This window comes from Cyanistes caeruleus, chromosome 6, assembly GCF_971803275.1.
Source record: "Cyanistes caeruleus chromosome 6, bCyaCae1.hap1.1, whole genome shotgun sequence".
In the NCBI taxonomy this organism is placed as follows: domain Eukaryota; kingdom Metazoa; phylum Chordata; class Aves; order Passeriformes; family Paridae; genus Cyanistes; species Cyanistes caeruleus.
Genome location: NC_141706.1, coordinates 54,566,896 through 54,583,183, shown reverse-complemented (window position 1 = coordinate 54,583,183; position 16,288 = coordinate 54,566,896). Strand labels below are relative to the sequence as shown.

At 40.6% G+C, this 16,288-nt stretch overlaps 1 protein-coding gene across 6 annotated transcripts in view; it reads right to left on the bottom strand.

Moving 5' to 3' along the window:
• The window catches only part of TUNAR (transmembrane neural differentiation associated intracellular calcium regulator), a 161,445-nt gene that overhangs the window by 68,482 nt on the left and 76,675 nt on the right, over positions 1 to 16,288 (bottom strand). Inside the window, exon 1 of one of the 6 annotated variants that reach the window (XM_086893802.1) lies at positions 13,557 to 13,860. The exons of 4 other annotated variants lie outside the window; for them this stretch is intronic. The gene's annotated coding sequence lies outside the window, so the exon portion shown is untranslated. Of the gene's footprint in view, positions 1 to 13,351; positions 13,395 to 13,556; positions 13,861 to 16,288 lie in introns of those variants that run through there. One more of the 6 variants, XM_086893801.1, reaches the window with a different exon arrangement.

Genomic DNA, 16,288 nt, shown 5'->3' with positions numbered 1-16,288 from the left:
TGTAATATTTAATAGCGACTGTTCTTTAAAATCTGAATGGCTTTTCAAGGGGAAATTTAAAATACTCTTATATTTTTTCATATCAGACCTCTTCAAAAAATAGAATTAAACTTCCATTGCAAAACTGAATATACATAATGTAGATAACAATTGTAATTCCAATTCCCTAGCAAGAATGAATATTAAAAAAGCACTGTCTGATTGCAAAAGAATTTTATTTCAAGAACTAGTTGCTCATGTTATTTATTAAAGCATTTTATTTATCTATCTATATCAGCTACTATCACTTGGATACAAATAAGAGATCGTGTACTTGTTTATGGCTACTATTCAACTTTTCATGAAAAAGGCATGTCATTTACAAGCTTATGATAAATTAACCTTCAAAGGGATTCTTCAGACTTACAAAAAAAAACATATCGTCCTTATTTTCAAACCTCAACTTTTGCAGCTGATATGAAATTAAAAAAAAACAAAAAAAATCCAAAACCAACCTAAAACCAAACCTTCCAGTATGATATTTTGTCTAACCTTTATAAAAGGCTAGTTGAATGTTTTTTTTCTTTTACCATCCCCCTTGGATCATCTCCTTGTTACAGATCTGAACATGAGCAGTGAATAGAGAACAGCAGAGCAGCATCTGTCATTCCTGTGCCTACATCCCATGCTGTGCTTTTCGTGTAAGTTCAGCAAAAGAAGCTCCCATTAAGAAAGAGAGAATGCAATGATATTGTTGTGCTTCTTTGAGGCCAATTGGCTGAGTTGCTCAGAATTATGGTAGCCTGACCCCTGAGGGCCAATTCTTGTGGCTTCTCTTGCTAAAGAGGTGGTGTGTCTTCTTCCCAAAGGTAATACCTGCATCCTGTTGCCCTCGCAGAAGCAAAACCAGCAGGTCTGTCTCTCCAAAGCTCATTATCTCACTGTGCAACATCTTTTCCCATATCCTTTCTGCTATCTTTTTCTTCCCCATAATGTAAGCTAGCCCAAGCTCAATCATTTGGGCAGCAAAACCAGGCTTTTTACAGTGCTAATAAACCTTGAATCAGCTTAATTGAAAATATTACTCTGCACCTTTCTCCAAAGGGAACAAAGGAAGTGTGTGATCAGACACACTCTTTCTCTACTTCTCTACTTTACTCTACTCTCCAAAATGAAAAACAAATACATAGAAGGGCGAAATAGATCTCCTTATCAGCACTGCCATAGCAACTTAGGGAAACTGTATAGACAAACAGAATGTAGACTAACATTGCTCTAGAAGGAATTATTCTCTCTTGATACCACCTGAATTTGAATACCTGCCTTGAAGGAAAGGCAAAAAGGTCTCACAAAGTCAGATAATCAGAAATAAACTTAATAAGATAAACCAGATGGATATTTGTCTTGCCATTTTATTGATTTAACTTTTAACTTCTGCACAGAGACATCTGCAAAACCTCAGAAAATTCATCCAGGGATGGTATGGCTGTTGACACTATTAAAGGAGTAAAAGAATTGTAATGCATTGAAGAATTTCAAATCCCCAGTCTCCTAGATGATTTGCAGATAGGGAGAGCAGCAGTGGGACATCCTCTCTCCAGGCAGTAACTCCTAGAAGGTGGATCACCATACCATGGCCCCAGTCACAGTCATTCTGCAGAGATGACTCCCACTGCTTTTCCAAAAACACTTCTCAAAAACACCATTCTTCTTTGCCATAACATAAACCTTTGTAAGAACACACAAGCTTAATCAAAGCTACCCCCAGTTACAGCATAGGCCCTCTGCACCTTTGTGAAGTGCAACAGGAAAGATGTAACAACTGCCATAATTAATATATTTATCTAATGTGATATGTCCAGCATATTACATTAGCATAATATATACAACATCAACAGCATCAACCCAACTTAACTTTTTCCACCACAATATTCTCCATGACCAGGACAAAGAAACAATCTCCTTGTGCCATATAACTTCTTCAGCCCAGCCTACTTTATGCCCAAATTCAAAAAATAATATTTTATTTTTTCGAGTTCAAACACCATGAAAACTTTAAACAAACAAACAAACAAACAAACAAACCTTTTCCAAGGTTTCTACTGAATAATCTGACCTAATACCAGCCTGATTGATTCTCGTACCAGAGTGTCTGACATTGAGATGTTTTGAATTGCCCTTATTATAGAGGGGATAAGTGTTTACAGGCTATTATGTATATAAGCAGTTTTTCTCTCTTAGTCTTAGCTCTGTGAGCAGGGCTAGCCCTAAGGCAAAGCCTAAGGCAGAAAGTGAAATACATTTTTTAAAGGCTGTTTGTTAATTGAGCCCTAAACTGCTTTCCTGTTCCTTGCCAGTTTTATCTTAACATAAGAACAAATCAATGTTAAGGCAGTCTGCCAGATGCTGGCCAACTCAGACTACTTTGAGCATCCTCTCTCTTCCTTGGCAGCTGAAATCTCAGCACTACTCACATTTTGCTCAGCATCTAGCAGCCTTCAGCCCTAAACGGGCTGCAATCTGCATATGAATATTTTAATTACATGCTGCTATGCAGAAAGAAAACAACTAGCTATGCACAGGCAAGCCAACTAAGCTCTGTAACAGCAAGCTCTATTATAGCAATGGATTTATGATTTCGGTGTGTTTATTATGCTTTTGGCTTCTTTCTCTAAAAGGCTGAGGTGTTTGAGGGCACTGTCAGCTAGGTGCCTTCTTTGAAAAAGAAAAGTGCAGTGGTTTCGTTGCCCTCCTGCAGTCAGTGCAAAAACTGATGAGAAAATGAAGGAGTTTCTCAGACCACATGCCTGAAATTCACTGTTTTCCTGAAGGCCATTGGACTGAAGCAGGATGATCAGTAGCTTTCAAGAAAGAAAATTATTGCATTTGGCAGCAAGAGGAGGAGGAGGGGAGAGAAGTGGTTGAGTGCTAGCCAGGTTCTGGTTTCAGACCTGGATCAAATGTACTGGACTGACATGAAGCACCCAACTCCTGCCTACTTTCCATGGTGAGACTGCACAAAAACAAGCTCTGATGGAGCCATTCCCCAAAGCATAAACTATCCAGGCACCCTATTTTTACATTTCACTTCCCCTTTTTGATTGTGTGATTCACTGTCTAGGGATTTGGACAACCAGAAGATAAAAGACGAAGAGCCAGGAGTGAAATAGTAGGGAGGAGTTTTGTTGAACAGACAAAACCTAAAAGGATAAAGGTGAGAGACAGGCAGTTATGGGTATTCTACATGGACATTTGAGCTGCAGTAGGATACAGGGAGATGGTGAAGCTGTTAGGACAAATGTGAAAATGGAGTGAGGTGACGCTGGCAGAGACATCCCTAAATCGTTGTCAAATGGCCTCTAAGAAAGAGCTGTCCAAATACTGAAAAGAAAAAAGTTCAGTAATCCAAGAAGAAACAACCTAAAAGAAGTTTTCAGTGTTTTTTGCCTTGAGTCTCATTCTGCAGAAGTCACTTTTTTAAACATCCTTCATCTCTTTACCAGCCTACCAAACAGCCAGGCAAAGCTGGAAAATAAGCCTGTTTGGAACAACAAACATCAAGGTGATTTAGGAGGAGAGAGAGAACTGCTTGGCTAGTTTTCCTTGTCTTTATTTTTAACTTAGCAGTGAAAGGGAGGGAAAGTTTCTTGATAAAATAAAAACATTAATACCTTTCAGAGCCATCACCATCTCATGAAGAGGGCTAGGCCGGACTGTAGGTAAAAGCTGTGAGACACCTCAAAAGATAATGAATCTGACACTTGCATGACATTTCCAGTTAAATGCTGAACTTCTACTTCCCTGCTAGACTGAAAGGTTCATCAGCTACCAGGTGCTTTTAACAGCTTGGAGGAACGAAAAGAAATAAATTTTTTTTTTCTGTCTAGATGCTCTACTTTAAACTGTCTACAATCACACCTTTTTTCTTCTTCTTCTTCTTTGTTAAAAGCCACTTTGCTTTAAAAAAACTTCAGAATTGCAAAAAAGAAAAAAAAAAAATAAAATCGAAATTCAGTATCATCCTGCAGTCCAAATCTGCTTTTCATCAAAAAGCTTCTGTATCTCCTAAAAGCTTTGATGAACCTGATGAGAGACAAAGGTTGAGACAAACCACATGCATCTCAAGCACTTAGTAAAGTTTTGTTCTCACACTGAATAAACTGTGAGAGAATTGCACTGAAGTTTGTCGTATGTTTTAAGTTTGTTGCGTGTTCATGTCCATAAATCAAAGAAAATTTCAGAATGTTTGGTCACAGACTTTATGAGATCATTAATTTTACTGGACATTATTGTATGCTCACAGTCTCTATAAAAATACCTACCAAGAACTTCCACTCTTAACACAAATGTGGTCAAATATAGGAAAACAAAATAGACCTGATATTAGGATTTCTGATCCAATGGACAATTCATGAGCTTGGACTATGTCCCCACAATCTTAGTAAACTTATGCCTGATAATCTTTACAGTTATGAACATTAATATCATCATCAATTCAATTTTTCCCATCTTTAGATAATACATTCTTCCTAGCAATGGCTTGGATGTCTTTATATAAATATGAGCAACAATGTTTACATAGATCTTCTATACTGTTCAAGACAAAAGTTATTAAAACATTTGGTAACTACAGCCCCACACAGCACTACAGGCTGGGGGCAGAGTGGCTGGAAAGCAGCCTGGTGGAAAAGGACCTGGGGGTGCCATTTGACAGCAGCTGAACATGAGCCAGCTGTGCCCAGGTGTGGCCAGGAAGGACAATGGCATCCTGGCCTGTGCCAGCAGTAGTGTGGCCAGCAGGAGCAGGGCAGGGATTGTCCCCCTGTACCCAGCACTGGTGAGGCCACACCTCAAATCCTGTGTTCACTTCTGGGCCCCTCAAGACAAGAAAGACACTGAGGGGCTGGAGTGTGTCCAGAGAAGGGCAACAGAGCTGGGGAAGGGTCTGGAGCACAGCTCTCACGAGGAACAGCTGAGGGAACTGGGGGTGTTTAGCCTGGACAAAAGGAGGCTTGGGGAGGCACTTTATATTCTCTCTACAGCCACCTGAAAACACATTGCAGCCAGGTGGGGGTCAGTCTCTTCTGACACTTATCAAGTGAAGGGACAAGAATAGACTTAAATTGAGTTTAGGGGAGGTTCAGATTAGGTACTAGATTTTTTTTTATTTTTTTTCCAGTCAAAAGGTTTAAGCATTGAAATTACTTGCCCAGGGAAATGGTAGAGTCGCTGCCTCTGGAAGTGTTCGAAGAGGCATCTGGATGTGGCACTTGCAGATATTGTTTAGGGGTAGTTATGGTCAACAGTTGGGAAGGATAGTTTTGAAGGTTTCTTTCAACACTGATGATTCTGTGATTTTAAGCAGTGGGGTTTTGAAGTTATAATAAATAGCAATAGATGGCCCTGACATGAGTATATGGCTCAATTCATTCCAAGGATTCTCTTTTCAAGATGTCAGTGTTAAGCCCCTTGAGCAAATTACCACTTTTATCCTCATTCTATGGCCATTAGATAAGCCCTCTTATTTATCAGCACTAGTAATCAAGAATTATCAAGTACAGTCAGATACAAGCAGACTTAATCTCTGGATTCAGAAGTGTTTGCAATCCTTGCCAAGAAAGGCCTCTCAGTCCTGATTTAGCATTAAGTTGCAAAATAAACAATCCCGCTAAATTGCATTTCTCAGCTTGAGCACCATAAACAAAAACCAAGTAAATGAGTGTTTATTAGAATGAGCCTGACAAATAACAACTTCCCACCAACAGGCTATCCATGATGTATCTATAGATTGCTATCTGTGACATCTCCATATTAAACTATTTTGTTATGTGGCGATTGTTGACAGGTGGTGACATGGGTTTTCATCAGAAAGGTCTTGAAAATTAAAATTGTGATGTACATACTCATTTTCCAAAAGGTCCATATTGTAAAGATTGAATTAGGCACATGGGTTATTTTGGTTTTGTTTGAGGGTTTTTTGACAGAACTATTTGCATACACAACTGTTTCAGTTTCTTGAAAATTGGCCTAGACCTGAAGAAAAGCAACCTAAAGCTATGCAGCAATAGGCATAGAGGGCTGAAATCCCTCTATCAGCACACACATTCATAACTTTTTGATGATACAGTCAGCATCTTCCAGAATTTGAAGTGAAGCTTGATCAAGTCTCCTCCTTGTCACAATTTGTCAACAACTAGTTTATTTCTTTACATTTGATGTTTATTTTGTAAATGTTATGGGTTTCCAAGACATCCAGCATCTTGCAATGTATCATTGCATTTTTCCATTAAGAATGCTGAAAAATAAAACTTCCCATTCAAATATGCTTCAGAGTCAAATTAACTGGTCACATTCTCACTGATCAATGTCAAGGTCAATTAACTGTGAGTTCATTAGGTCCAAGTCCTGAAACCCACAACATTCAGAATGCAAATGAACAGCAGACGTGGAGAAGGAAATAAAAGAAAGAATTAAATGGATATCAGTTTCTCTGTCATTATACTATGCTCAGAGTTTATAAGGGGGAAACTGTACCAAAGACAAAAAATATTAGAATAAACTTCATAAAAAGGGAATAGGCAAAACACATAAAAATCTTGCCAAAAAGCTGATCTCACTCCAACTGACTTGGAATGTTTCATTCTCTTCATTAAGCCCTTTTAGAAAAGCAAAATAGAAGACATGCAGTCTTCCAGACTGATCCTACAAGAAAGTCAGTAACAAAACATAACTCATTTTCTGGTTATCTCAATAGGACAACTGATAACAGTTTAGTATAATTTCTGCAAATTTTAAAGGAGAAGCCTGAGACAGAGAAGTTGGAGAAGACAGACAGCAGTATCTATTTTTCACCCTCTATTACCTTCTTCAGTGACTTTTAGATATGGGAGACCTTGAAATCTAGAGAGGGATTTATCTTACATAGATGTCATTGATATGCATGCTTCTCTCTAGAAGTGTATCTTGAGATAGTTATCTGAAGCTCTCTAGAGAAAAGAAAGAAGTATTTTTAGGCAGGATTCATCCAGCCTATTTTGCACATCTGCTTTACAGTACAGTAAGACTTTGCTCAAACAGTCCTGTTCCTTATTATCTATAAAGGGAATCTCAGTGATTCACTCAGAAGCTGAAGTTTACACTAGAGATTGCTAAGATTAGATATGCCAAAGCTTACCCCTAGGGTCATAGAAAAGCATACAAACTTGTCTGGTATAGTGGAAAGTGAAATCTTCGCCAGAGGAGATGGCAGGAATGTGTCAGAAAAAGAACTACAAAGTTTTCTGTTTGATGCCTGCAATCAAGGTGACATCTGGCTCACTATGTGCAATTTGCCTGTTTGACCTGAAGAACACGGATCTACTTCTTGCAAAGCCCAGGTATTTGGCATGTAAGGCATAAATCTGAAAAATAATTTTTTGGAAGGCAAAGGGCAAATCTCACTTTCCAGACAAGTCACAACCTCTAAATAATCCCTTAAGGTGGTCATGACAGGGACAGCACTCTTGGTCATGTAAATTGAAAGAGCCAAGTTTTTTTTAAAGAACAAAGCAAGGTCCTGGCTCATGAGTGTGTGAAACATACTATGATGGTGCCATCAGCACTGAAAGGATAGTCTTCATAATGTCTCTGCACTTACTACTGGGAGCTCCTTTTTCTGTATTTCATTTTGGATTGCTCCCCAGGAAAGCCACAATGAATCACTCTCTGCAAGCCATTCACTTCACCAGGTATGTTCTGAGAGACCTGAGACCTTTTGTGGATGGAGCCTAAACACCCATATGTGGATTGGACTAGCCCTCCACTGAGTTTTGGAAATAAGGCGTCGATAGATTTTTCCAAATTGCGTCTTGATACACATTATGAAGTTCGGAATTTCTATCAGTAGGTAAAGAAAGAAAATATTGCAATTGAGTTTTTATTCCCATGCTCTTTACTCCCACACAGTGTATTTAAACATTCCCTCAAGTATATTATCAAATATACAATAAAACCCTAGCCAATGATAATGATGAGCGATGAGAGAAGAGTGTCCTGGCAGGTGTCTAATAGAACATAGTCACTCAACAGGAAGTGTCTGATACCATTTAGTATCAATATCACTCAAGCTCATTAATTTTTTTCAGATTTCAATATCCAGAAGTCATCAATTCCATTTTTTTTCCCAGTTAATAAAATTTTCCTTCCTTTTGTCCACAATTATTGACAAGACTATTATCTAAATGAGTATTAGCTCTTAATTAGCAGGCAATTCAGCTGTGACTTGCACACAAAACCTTGTCTATTTTAATAAATGGTTACATTGCTTTAGCAGTGCTGAGCAATTAATTAACTCAGAAACTGCATTTGGTTTTTTATGCATTTTCCTGGCATTTTTAGTATTTAGTATTTAGATTAGTATCCTGTACTAATCCATGCCCCTGTCACATTGACTAAGAGTTTTATTCCCAATCTAGATTGCTTATGAAATTTAAAAAAAAAAAAAAAGAAAAAAGATTCAATTATTGGCTTGAACAGGAATTCTTTTATGGCACCTATTTTTCCTACTCTTCAAGAGCAGCCAGCTGACATTTATCTGCCTAAGTGGAGTCCAGTTACCTGTTCACATGTCTAGAAACCTGTACAACTCAAAATATTATTTTGCTTTCAGATCTTTCCCCCCTGATTTCCTGTACTTATTTAGTATGTATAAACAAGGCCTGGGACCTCAGACCTGATTGCTTACAGTCATTCACAGAAGTGAATATAATGCAGGTCTAAGCCTTCACAGAAGCTGCCCATAATATTTGTCAACTTCAAGAGGGCTGTACTAACTTACACCAGCTTCAAACCTTGCTTATGGTATTTTACATTCACTTTGCCATAGCACGCACGATTACACAGGCTGCAGGGCAGAAAAGTGAATAATTCAGCCCTCTTTCCTCCTCCTCCCACATCTTTTATTTGTATGTAAAGCACCTACTCCATTCCCAGAGATATATAGCTAGGTAACATAAGCAAACTAATGAGGTATAGCCTTGAGGCGTGTCAGCTCTATATGCCTTAAAAGTGCCTACCTTTCCAAACACAGAATTGCTATTCAAATATTGTTCCTGGTTTTGTTAACTAATAATAAAACCACATGAAAATATAGCACCGTGTCACCCACTGTTTATAAGCTCCATACAAGATGAATAGGTAGCTTGAACGGGCAGCCTGCACACCCTGTCCTGCCTATTAAGGATTTTAAGATCAGTTTTTTATCAAGCATCTCAGGAAATGTTTGTCTTATCAATGAGCACTGTGCAAAGGCCATCAGAGCATATTGCAGTCCCTTCCCATGTAGGGTTGTTTTGACTTGTCAACTCAAGTAGAAGAACACAAGTAATTTATATGAGCATTTTGCATTAGAGTATTGAATTCATTCTGGTTTTAATTAGGAGGAACAAAAATTGGTTGCAACAAGATCTAAATTCCTGCTGCAGCTCAAAGGATATCACGGGTTCTCACATTAAAAGTGGCGCATTGCAACTGATTCTGATTCATGGCCGTCTACTCTTCAGTGGATGCCTCAGATATTTCATCTGTGAGCTTCTCTTTTATCACTGTGGCCTGTCTTTCTCCTCTCTACATCCATATACATTCTGTTGGCCTTGAAGCTTGTTCTGAATCATTCTGCTCTCTGATTCTAAGGAAATTCACACAGCTCCTCAAAAGACACAAAGTGCTTACCTCGATTCCAAACTCTGAGCATCAAATAGTGTTGCCTAGGGTTAAAGATTTAACATGGGGTGTACCCATGCCAATGCCAGCATCGCCCCAGCAGTAAGGGCTGTCTGTCTTGTAATGGCAACCGCTCTGTCTGTATCAATGTCACACAGCAAACCAGTAACAAGCCTTCAAAGAGTGTCTTTCCACTAGACATTCAAGGGGGCTTCATAAACCACAGCTTACACACAGATGCAAAGACATGCCTGTGATAATTATCAAATTTTAGATAACAATTCTATGAGTTAAGAGGTTTAGTGAGATATTTAAAGTGACATAGCAAGAGAGCTGAAAATAGAGTGTATACATTCAAATCCTAGCATGGTGTTTGCTACTTAACAATCCTGTCTTACACCCAGAACCTGACTGGACCAGCAGCAGGATGCAATTTCAGTGCATAGACCCAGTTTTGCTATATTCCATATTCCCTTTTACTTATAAGTAAATTGCTGAGAAATCTAGCTCACAAAAATAAAAAGGATGGGGCTAGATCCTCAGCAGGGATAAACCACCCGAGCTCCATTACAAACAGTAGCTAGCTTGGTCTTCATAAGTAAAAGATTATTATTACATTTTTTTATCAAGCACATAAATGTAATTTAGATCTTTTGTAGAATTTAGATCTTTTGTAGGATGTTCTCTTCTAGTAGGATAACAAGGACTCTATGTAGCTGAAGTCTCACTGAAGTCTCAGTTTATTAGTTAACAGGCTTTCTTATCTGGTTGTTACAAGGTTGATCAACTGGGTTTTTTTGCTTAACCATATATTTTTATTCATATGTTAAATACTGTTTCAATGATCATTTATTTTCAAAATCACAGAATATTTTGAGTTGGAAGGAACTCACATGGATCATCCAAGTCCAACTCCTGGTCCTGGTTCTATTTTACACACAGAGAAACCACTATTTAGAAGACTGATCTACCATACTTCCTGAACTGGTAGGTTTGATTGCTGATAAAGTGAATAATCTTAGAAATTTGATGGCATTCCCCACTAAGCCTCACTAAAGTTCCAGTATTATCATGCACGCACATGCGTGTCTTAACCCCACAGCTGCCACTCAAAGGCAATCTTGCTGAAATAATACTAGCTACGGTGTTTCATCAAAATATAAATTCCACGGCAAAAGGCTGCTGTGATAAATGACACGAGCCAAAGGGAGGGGATCAGGCTAAGGAACCCTGACTCTTTCATTTGTATCTCTTATCAGTGCCCAAGGAACAGTGCAGGGGTTCCTTAGCCCTACTATTGGGATGGACTAACAAAGACCAAGGAGTCACTTGTCTCACCCCAAGCTAGAGAGGCTCTGTGGGTTTAGATTAGCGCCTTCAGCTCCTGGGCCTGCATTTAAATAAACATTTCTCTCAATTCGGAGACACGACGTGAAGCCTCTGTGCGCTTCTGAAGCGGTCCCGTCGCCTCAGCGCCAGCCGCTATTTCAGCCCCGCTTTTGGCTGCTGTAGTGGCGGTGGCCAAGAGAGGGCAGCCGGCCCTTGGCTGCTCCGCTGCCCGGCGCCGCTCCCCGCCCGGGGACACCGGCCCGGGAGCCAGAGGACACGGGAACCTGTGGCCTGGCTGTCCCCCGTGAACTGCTCCCCTGCACGGATGGACGGGCACGCGGATTACTTTCTCCAGAAATACCTGGTTTTATTTAAAAGCGAGATGGATCAGAAATAGCCCTGGTGGATTTCATGCCTCAGGTGCTCAAGGAAGCAAGCGTGCGTGCTGGGGCTGAGGCTGACAGGACAGGACAGGTTTATTTGCTTGCCCTTCTTGATATAGTAAGTGGCATTTGATAAATCGTTGTCAGACCACTGAAATCTAATAACATGGATCACTACAAGATGATTACAGCCCCTGAACATTACTGGCACTGTATGAGTGAATAATAACCTTGCCGTTTTTGATGGGGGGATACATAATCCTCAGGGTATTCAAGGATGAGGTGTGATTTCCAAAACTTGGTCAGGAAAGTCACTAAAAATTATAACGTCATTGGCTGAGAAGTCTTCCCTCTGGATTTTAAAGATTTGTGACTATGATAAATAAAATCACTCTCTTAATCAACCCTTTCCAATATGATTTATGAATGCTCTGTTCAAAACAGCATATCATAACAATAAGGAAATAGGTTGGTGTAGAGACACATTGCTGCATACATACATACTAAAATACAGATATTGCCAGTACAAGGATAAGATAAAAGCAAACTGACATAAATAAAATCCTCTTAAGGACATTTTGAAAATACAGTTTCTTAACAGAATGTACCTGCCAAAGTATTCAACTGATTTTACATCATGTCAGGTAATAACTAGCAATGCTTTCAGTTGCCCGAGAAAGCTAGTAATCAATGAGTAGAAACACAATTCGCCATGCTTGATAGGTGAGCTATCAAGGCAGTAATACCTCTGAGAAAATGTCAGGAGTGATATGTGCACACTCTTTCTGTCTTGAGTGCTGAAGCCAGACCTGCTTTCAAAGGCAAACTGACACTATAATTACATGCTTTTTCTATTGACATCAGGCAGAAATTATCAAAAAAAGTCCAGCAGAAGGCAGATAAGACTGACCAATAAATATCCATCTCCTCATATTTTGCACTGCAAAAAAGGGATCTTAAAGTTTGACTGGTTTTCACACCTTGAAAACCTTTTCAACAACTGCAAAGAAGAGAAAACATACATATATACAAGTATCTCCTTCAAAAGAAGCATTTTGAAAGTAGCTACTAGACCAAATTTAAAATCCTGTTATTTTTAAATAATCTTCATAGCAGAAGTAATGTAACCACAACACATTTAAGACCTGGAATAATCACTAATCTGTACAAGTTCAAGTGCAGAAATTAGTGAAGCAAAAACTTAACTGTGGGGGTTAGGTTTTGCCTGAAGCAATACTTGCCAGCAGTCCCACTGAAAATAGAGCATACTCTCAGTGAAATGTTACTGGGGGAATGACAGGGGGAGAAGAAAAGTTTGAAGTTAAGAGCATCCAGTTTAAAATTCTCATCATGCCTTTCACAGATAGCCCTGGCTGCTGCCCCAAGTTCCCACCATATGTGCCAGCACTTTTTTAGCAATGCTACTCTCTTCCCTGGGATCGAAGACCTGCCCAAGTTTTTGCTCCCATCCAATACCCACCCTGAATCCTCACATCCCTCCCCTGGTACCAGCCTCAGCACCGGCTGCACAAGCTGAGCTCTAATTTGGCTTGGCGGAGCACAGCATCAGGCCCCAGTCAGTGCTCTGTCTAGGACACTGCCTGCCTCTCCCATCGTGCCCGTGCAGAATGTCCAAATTAGGAGCTCTGCTTTTGTTCCATCTGCACTGTTAACACAAAAATGACCATGACCACGACAAGGGAAGCATCATTGTGACCGGTTCTTGTGTGTCTCAGCGTCACCTCAGAGCAGCTCAGTGTGACGCTAGGGAGAGGTCTCACCATAAGGGAAAGCCCTCAGCCTGCTGACCTGAGAAACTGCTCCAGGCACAAAGTCCTCCAAAATGCCTCAGAAAGAGAAGACAAAAATGCATTTGTCAGCAGAGAGCTGTGAGGACACAATGGTACTGTCCTTCAGGTCTGTCCCTATCCAAACACTATCCCCTCCAGGTTGAGGCCTACCAAGACAGATGTCCCTGTAGCAAGTTTGGCCACCAGATGCTTGCAGGTGGCCAGTACAATATGGTGGCCATTCACACAGAGAAAGGAGAGAGGCAGGTGCAGGAGGAAGCAGGGGGAAGACAGACCAGGAGGGAGGCCTGGCAGGACAGACAGCAAGGAAACAGGGACCAGGTGGTGGCCTCCCCCACAAGTATGGTCCCAGTACCTCTCCTGAGGAGAAAGGGTCAGGGTGAAGATGTTCTGTCCACATTCGAACTGGACCTGAGGAGAAAGGCTCTGGGAATTGCTGGAGAGGCAGCAGATCCTTCCTGGCAGTGTTTTCAGGTGCTAGGAGGAGGCAGGTGCAATCCTGGGCAGTCTCTGAAGCTCCAGGGGTTCTTCCTGTCAGGGTGGATGGCTTGTTGTGCATCGGCCCCCTCACTGAGGCAGAAAAAAGGTCCCTGTCTATTTTAAGTCAGGTGCCCCCATACTTCTGCCACTCTTGTGGGTGTATCTGAACCCCTTCATCGGTAGTGAAAAAGCCTCACCTCAGACCACCTCTGCTCAGACAGGAGAACAAACAGAGTGACAGTCAGCTGCTCAGAGTCAGACCTTTGTGGCAGGAGGGCAGAAAGACACTATTCTCGTAACCAAGTTGAAAATCTAAAAAGAAAAAGGCAGCCACATACTGCACTTCTGCAAAGTGATATCTGAAATGCACCCAATTTCTCTAAAACTATTAACATGGGGCACTTAGTTTATCCAGAACTGCCAAGACTGTGCTAAAATCAGTAATGAAGACTATACAAGCAAGTAAATGGTGAGATGGCCAAGGACAGGAGTAGAGGTGCTTAGGAATGTCATGGAAAAACGTCAGAAGCTAGAGCCGCAAGAGCAGGATAAACATAGCTATCTACATTTTGCTTTTATGTTTTCCTAGATAAACATATCTGTAGTTATATGTCAAAAATCATTGCAAACTCGTGGCAGGTACATCCTTGTCCTACCCACATGACTCAAGCAGGTTTGTAAAATTTGCCTTTCATTTTCACTGAGGTTGAGACAAAAACTGCAATCTGCCTTATTGTGGAGTTAATCATACCCAGGCCTAAAGAGACCTTCAGCACTGCCAGTGAATGACAGGTATCTAATACATCAGGAAGGAGAAGGAATGCTGGCTGAAAAGCTCCATGTGACCCAACAATCTTCCCCTTCACCCCAGAAAAATCAAATGTATCCTGGGCTGTGTCAAAAGGGGTGTGACCAGCAGGTAGAGGGAGGCAATTCTCCCCCTCTACTGTGTTCTGGCAAGACCCCAACCTGGAGTGCTACATCCAGGTCTGGGAGCCTGACAGAGACATTAGAGCAAATCTAATGGCTTCACACTGAAATGTGTCAGGTTTAGATCAGGAGGAGACTCATTACTGTGAGGGGGGTGGGACACTAGCACAGGTCCAGCAGAGAAGCTGGGGCTGCCCCATTCCTGGAGGTTCAAGACCAAGTTGGAAGGGCTTGGAGCAATCTGGCCTAGTGCAAGAGGCCCATGCCCATGGCAGGGGGGTGGAACTAGATGGTCTCAAGACTAAGATTAGTTTTGGTGTAGCCAGGGATTTTAAATTGTATGAGAGAAGACTGCTGCTGTATCGGCTTCATCCAGCTAGTAATTTACTATGGTAATTCTCAGTACTTTAAAGGAGAAAGAATATGAGAAAAAAGGGGAAAAAAATAATCCTACAGAAATTTTGGCTATCTGCAGCACCAGAACACGTCATTTGAGTAGAAGCAGTAAAATAACAAAGTCATTAATGGGAAAGAGATGCATAACCACCTCAGAACTTTGTCTCTGGCCTTCAAAACTGCTTCCCTCACATGCAGCTGCTTCCCTTCAGCATCTATATGGAAAACATGATGTGGCTAACTCTGCTCTTCAAAACTGCATTGCAGTTTAATGCCTAATAAAAGCAGTGTAAAATTTCCATACAGATCTGAACAGATTCTTGCAGACTGGAGAGGATGGGGGTCTATTCACTGGGGCCTCTCTAGCTGAGTTACTGAGGAACTTTTAGATTTGTTGCAACTGCTGCTCATCCTAGAGACAGCAGAATAGCATCCTCAAGAGAAAATTATTCTGTTTTTCTTTCAGAGGATTTTACCTTAAAGACCTGCTGCTGTATATTCTAAGTGTGAAATGAGAGAATGTACAGTGTTTTCTGAAGTTTAATTTGAAGATTATAAGGGGAAAGGAGAACAGCTTTATGTCTGACTTGAAAAACATTCCTCCACAGTGTAGCCCAGTTCAGCACAGAACTGGAACATTTTATTCAGGAACTGAAGAAACTGACTTCTTGTCCAGGTCAAAAAAAACCACTGAAGGGTTTCTGGAGATAAGCAAGGAACAACAACAACAACAACAACAACAATTTTAAAGTCCTTTTGGTTTGAGTCATAGAATAACTACTTTTGATAACAAAGACAGATGTGTGGGGTGTGTGTCCTGATCCCTTATCACACCCATTCTTGGCTGGTAGCTGGAGCCCTACTCCTACAGCTGGTTTGTGTCAGCCTGAGGCTGGTCCCAGGGTGGGATCACCCAGGTACAGATAGCTGTGCCACAGCAAGTCAGAGGCTGCACAGATCAGAGCAAGACAAAACCATTCAAGAATTCTCTGAATCTCAAAGAAAAATCTCTTCCATTCAACAGACACAAAGAAACGGCAGAGGAAGTGTAAGTTTCATGTTTTCAGTCTAGCTACATCCACTTTGAAGGCTCTGAAAAAAAGGCAAGGCGCTGATTTGTGAACAGCCTACCTAATTTCACTCATATAATAATAAAATAACTTCTCCATTTTTGTTTGAACCAGACAGTTACTTCAGCTTAAAAAAGAGACAGAGTTCTCAGGGTAATTAAATTTTATATCCATGTCAAGCAAGCTATAGTTTCTGGTTTTCTTTATATTT